The sequence below is a fragment of the Athene cunicularia genome (genome assembly GCF_003259725.1).
Source record: "Athene cunicularia isolate RWA chromosome 19 unlocalized genomic scaffold, athCun1 chr19_part1, whole genome shotgun sequence".
NCBI lineage: Eukaryota > Metazoa > Chordata > Aves > Strigiformes > Strigidae > Athene > Athene cunicularia.
In genome coordinates, this window is record NW_020799124.1 from 2,086,650 (window position 1) to 2,092,503 (window position 5,854).

Here is a 5,854-nt window from a genome sequence, read left to right on the forward strand (position 1 = left end):
GCCAGCCCCCGCTGCTCCGCGGCTGCCTCTCCAGCGGCTCTGCGAGGACCTTTTGCAAAGTTAAAATATATCTCCCCAAGCTGCAACAATTTTCATACTTTTTGACCTCGGGGATTTACTTAGCGCGTTAAGTTCAAGGCTCAGAAGCCCAAGGCTATTACTCATTTAGGCACTCCCACCACCAACACTTTTCACCACATATTTTATCATTTGACTTCCTGGCTTAAATTCATGTTATGGCAAATAATGGATGGTAATACTTTCCCCCTTCCCCATGTTAATTGTCTTGTCTGACAACCTCCGCATTTGAAATGATTTAAAGCAAACAAGGGTGCAGCGAGACCGGGAGACGCAGCACAAAACAACTGCAGGAGCCCTGCGGCTCCGGCTCGTCCCTCGCAAGTTGGTGGCTGGATCCAGAGCAGAGCGGGGACCCCCAGAAAGCATCGCCCGGCCCTCGCTGGGGTCCCTGGGGCGCTGGGGCAGCGGCTCCCCGGTCCCCGGCAGCCCCCCGGGGTGCTCGGCCCTGCCCCGGGCCCCTCCGCTGCCCAGAATATCGCTGCTCTTGGGGAGGCGGGGGGGGCTGAAATGGGGAAACAAAAACCAGAGTGCTATTTGCAAATTAAAAAAAGCAAGGTGTAGTTGATTAGCAAATTAATTATTTCAGTACCCCCAGGATTATATTGTTTTTCCAAGTTCTGTGGGCCTGTATAATTTACTAATTTCACAGTCGCTGAACTTCCCTGGGAGGGGGACTCAATCCCACCCACCTCTCTCACACGTACTCGGGATTTTGTGCTGAGGCAGTGGGTCTGGCGGCAGTGTCGGAGGGAAGAGGGTGTCCAGACCTTTCCCCCTGCTCCCGCTGCTGACCTGCTGTGTGACTCTGGGCAAATTCTTTGTTTTTCTTGTTTCTGAGGGTGGCCAGTACCTTCCTACCCAACAGGAACCTGTCTTCCTGCTCAGAGAGGAGTAACTGCATGACTTTCCTCTACCAAACACTGTCACTGCCTTCCCATATGTGTACAGAAACAGGGCTGCTGCGTTATTTGTCCTTTGTAAGCAGCTGAAGAAGAGGGTTCCCAGTAGAAGAGGTTTTTTGTCATCAGCAGAATGTCAGCTTTTGGCATCTGACATCACTGTCACGCAGAACGTCTGGGAAAAAGAACTGAAATCAAACCAAATAGGACAATCCCAAGAAAATATAGGGATAGCACGCCCGCACTGGTGGGAAACCAGCACTTCCCTCTGCCGACCTGCTGCAGGTATGGGAGCAGCTCTCGGTTCAGGGTGATAAACAGCATCACCTGGACCAGGTACCACAGCACCACAAACTTCCCTCGCTGCTGGTGAAAATGAAGCCAGAGCTCCCGGCCGTGTTGATATCTGTCTGCTTAGCCCCGACCCCTGATTAATCTTCTATATATAGATTCTGTAATTTGATACCACATTACTATATAATATCCTATGTCACACCCTATTTATATAGGCTTCTATTTTAAGGCTTCTGACACCGTGTGCCCTTCTTCCTCCCTGCTTTATCACACAAACCGAGGCAGCTGCCTTTATGCAGTTCCAGCCCAACGAAGTCCCTGGCTGCCAGGTGTCTGCGGCTCAGCACAACGTTTTGCCTGTCTGGGCCAGGTGGGCAAGAGAAAGGTAAAAGGCAGACGTTGTGCGGGAGCCTGTGGCTCCAAGTGCTCGCCCACCCTGGCCCGGCAAGCGGGGAGGCGATTAAAGAGGCTGCTGGCAGGCTCCAGACAGGGCTTGTTAGCACTGCACAGCACCGCGCTGCTCGCGACACCCGAGCTGCTAATTGAGCATCTGAGTTCTGTAGGGTCACCACTGCACTGGCACTGCAGGAAGGAGACGTGGCCGAGTATGTTGCTTTATAAAAAAATGCACATTGAAACCCCCCGTTTCCTTCCCTGCATGCAGTAAGTGATGTCCTAAGTTTGGCCATATGCATGCACAGCTTATTTCAACGCTATAGCAAGGATATGGCACGCACAGCCGCAATTCCACTACTCTGAAAAGCATCAATATACTGTTTTCAAGATGAAAAAAACCAGATAATTTTGTTCTAGAATATTAAGTTTCACTAGTTTCAGCTAATTTTTCCAGGAGAAGCCGGGGGTAGAGCTCAGTCCCCATGAGGGTCCTGCCTGACGACGCTCTGGGACAAAGTCCCCTGTGCAGGGCAGAGCCGCATGCTGGCATCACCAAAGACCAATCCTCCAGGCCCAGAAGCTCTTAAAAAAACCCGGATTGTTCTAAAAATATTCATTCCTCAAGTTCATTGCCACTCATATTCTGGTTGGGCCTAGAGATTCCTGCCGGAGCTGCTGTGCTGGTGAGGCAGCGCGGGGGGGCACGGGGTGGGGAGCAGCTCCTCGGGGTCCCCCAGAGACAGGCACAGCCCAAATCTGCCGACTCCCACGCGGATGTGCTGCACCCTTCCGACTCCATCACCCTCGGGTTCCCTTCCTTATCGCGTTGCCTGGCGGATGGGGGGGACCCCCCCTCGCCCAGGCTCTGTCTGCGCTGCCCTCCCCAGGGCTGCTGCAGAGGGCTGGACCAGGCTCCGGAGTCTGGCAGCACCGGAGCGGCCGTCTCGCTCCGCGGGGCATCGCCGGCACTGGAAACACAGCCCCGCAACGGCATTATCATTCCAAAGTGGGAAAAATGTCACGCGAAAGGCTGCTCCCCCCTGGCTTTGTTATGCCACAGGCTGAACTGGTCCTTCTCCCTGTTTGGTACTTTCAGTGGGCAGTTATTTGTTGAACTCCCGGCAGCAGGCTGTTAACATCGCGCGTTACAACTTCTCACGTCAGCTGCTCCCAGGAACACGCACGCACGGTGCGACGTACCCAGAATAGCTAATGGCCCAGCCGGGGAGACATCGCCCCGCTCCTCTCCTGACCGAGGGTCTCTGGTAACTTGTCACTGAGTTTGTGCCTCTTGAGTGACCGGGCGCTGGGGACTCACCCGCCAGGCCCCGTGTGCCCTTCTCACCTCTCTGTATCCACAGGTGAAGGTGCCTCCGGAGAGCAGCGGCCGATGCGTCCAAGCCCGACCCAGTGTAACTGCGAAGGCACAGGAGCTTGTTTTGCTGACAAAAAGTCAACTTTGTTTCAAATGGAGAGTCACTATTTATCTGTGTTTCCTTCAGGAGGAACCCCAAACCCTAGCAGACAAAGTCTGTTTCTCCTGCCTGTGAAATGACAGAGTTTTCACTGATAACAATTATCTGAAGGAGCTATTCTGTGCCACTCTGCCTCATGCTGGGAGTGCGGTGATGTCGTGTGCATATGAAAATGGAAACTTCCCGAGATGTTGAGACTCAGCAGCTCTGAGTCTGCAGAATCCCCTACCAATGTGTTTTTTTCAGTTGTTGAAATAAAATCCTCATTGCTGTAATTACTTAATATTTGTAAAGCCTATAAGATTCCAGAATAAATGGCTGAAAGAAAGTCACGTGGCTATTAGATAAATGTGTTAATAATAATGAAGATGGCTGGTGAGAAGACATCACTCCTAATGATGTACGATTTATTTCCTTAAGGGTGTGATAATAAACAAAACTCATTTTTAAGATCTGGCATGTTTATTCCACATATGCTCTCAGATCAAATAAGTCACTAACCACAGCATGGTCTTCCTCTTCTCCCCCCTCTGAAATTTCTCAGTCCCACTCGCCGTGCTGGGCTGTTGATTACAAGGACGAGCACTCCTTTCCACCCAGCACCCGAGGTATTAAAACCTGTTGCTGCTGCCAGCCCGAGGGGCTTCCCAAAGGGTCACTTAACCTCTGCGAAGGAGCTTGGGTGTTTGTCCTCATCCTGACCCGAGGCCCTGGATGGATCTTTGGGTCCCAGATCAGCCGCACGCTCTCAAACCAACACCAAATTTTATGTCCGTAGGCTGTTATCACTTTTCTTGTCAAACCAAAGCTCGTGCAGGCAAGTGTTTCCCTTTACTCCGTGGGGTCAGCCCGTGGTGGCCGTAGCGGCTCCATTCCCGCGGTGTCTGTGCACGAGGTGAAACGCAGCGGGAGAGCGGAGCGGGGCCTCGTGCCGACGGAGCTCGGCGGGCGCCTGCCGCGCTCTGCCCGTAATCTCTGCTCACGGCCGTTCCCGCGGATGTCTTTACACAAAATCAATAAGGTGTTAATTCAAAACAAATCTTTTCTGCATACCTGCAGGAGATTATGTCCCCTGCAGAAGGAAGCACGCAGAAAGGCTCCCTTCCTTCTTCCCTCCTCAGGCTGGACGAGAAAACACAGAGGGCAGAGTCCTCTGGTGGTGCAGGATTGCTCCAAAGTTTGGGGAATGGTTTAGGGCTCTGCGCGCTCTGGAAAAAGAAGATTTCCTACCATAGCTTCTAAAACCCCAGATTAATATTCTACAGGGCTGGTGCTTCACCCGGGAGGGAAATGCCGTTTCCAAATACCGATGCGGTTTTCATTCTCCTATTTGAATTCAAGTACTTTCATACATAAAATATTGGCTTGTTTAGCTTTAGAAATGACCATGGAAAAGCTTCTCCATACCTCCAGTGCAAACCACCACCATGAGCAGCTGTGCCAGCGGGCTGGGCGGCAATATGTAAAACGAGTCAGGGGACAGGGACAGTCGTGCTCTGGGACCTGATGCCATCCAGGACACCGGGGTGGGACCTGGGGTAACTCCCGCATTACTGCAGAGCCCCGGGAGGTGAGCAGGCATCACCTTTGCTCTCCAGAGGAAAAGCGAGTGGAGGTAGGCACCAATAAGGCATCCTGACCCTTCAGATTTGTGTGGAAATCCCTGTCTTGGACACCCTGGGGTTGTGCTGGGGCTGTGCCTGGCGCTTGGTGCCCAGCCGGACACACACTGTCCCCAGACGGACACGTCTGCAGAACCGGGCTGGTGCTCACACAACATGCTGTCATCAACTACGGGCATTTCAAATTTAGAAAGAGGAGGGAAAATGTTTGAAGACAGCAGTTTGAGAATCAGCAAAACCCACGCTTTTCTTTGGGGTAAACCCCCACGGAGGCCCAGATCGTGCCAGGGAAGGGCATGAGGCTGGGCCAGGCAGGTCTCCCCGTGGGGCTGTCACCTCTTGGGGCTGCGGCCACCTTTAGAGCCCAGACCCAGGGGAGGAGAGTGTGAAAATTCCTGCTTCTTGCCCCACACATTTTTCTGACTACTACAGTCAGAAAATCCATCTTTGCAGGTGTGTGTCCAGCTGCCTGCTGGCTCCATCCAGGCTGGGGGTCTCTGGGCAGGGCACCCCAGCACACCGGGGCTCCAAGAAGAAATTATTTAGCCCCACTAACACCACAGTCACCAGCCGCGACACCCACAACCCGGTAAAAAACTGCAGCTAAACGTGCAAACAGGAGGAGAAGGAAACGTGCAGGTCTGGTGAGGAGAAGGACGAGAAACACCTTTTCTGGGGAAAATCAAGGATGGATGCGAGGGTCCGTCACATGGTGGAGGACAAAATGCCACCGTGTGACGGGTGAGACCCCCGGGTCTGACAGAGCAGCACACACAACATGGGAGCACTGAAACGTTTCTTTTAAATAAAGAAATTCCAAGACAAAGAATAAAAATACAACAGGAAGCCATCTGAAAACCCATGCATCTTTCACTGCACTTATTTCTTTTTGCCTTTTTTCCCTCAAAAATCAGCTAAACTCCTGAGTTTTATATGAAAACAAAAAAAATCTAGTTAAAATATCACTGAAATGGTCATACAACCAAAATATATGCATTAGGTGTTAAACCTTCTATCACAGAGCTCAGCTGGATGGTTGTTTTTTTCTTTTTCTTTTTTTTTTTTTTTTAAATCTGTGACCTGTATA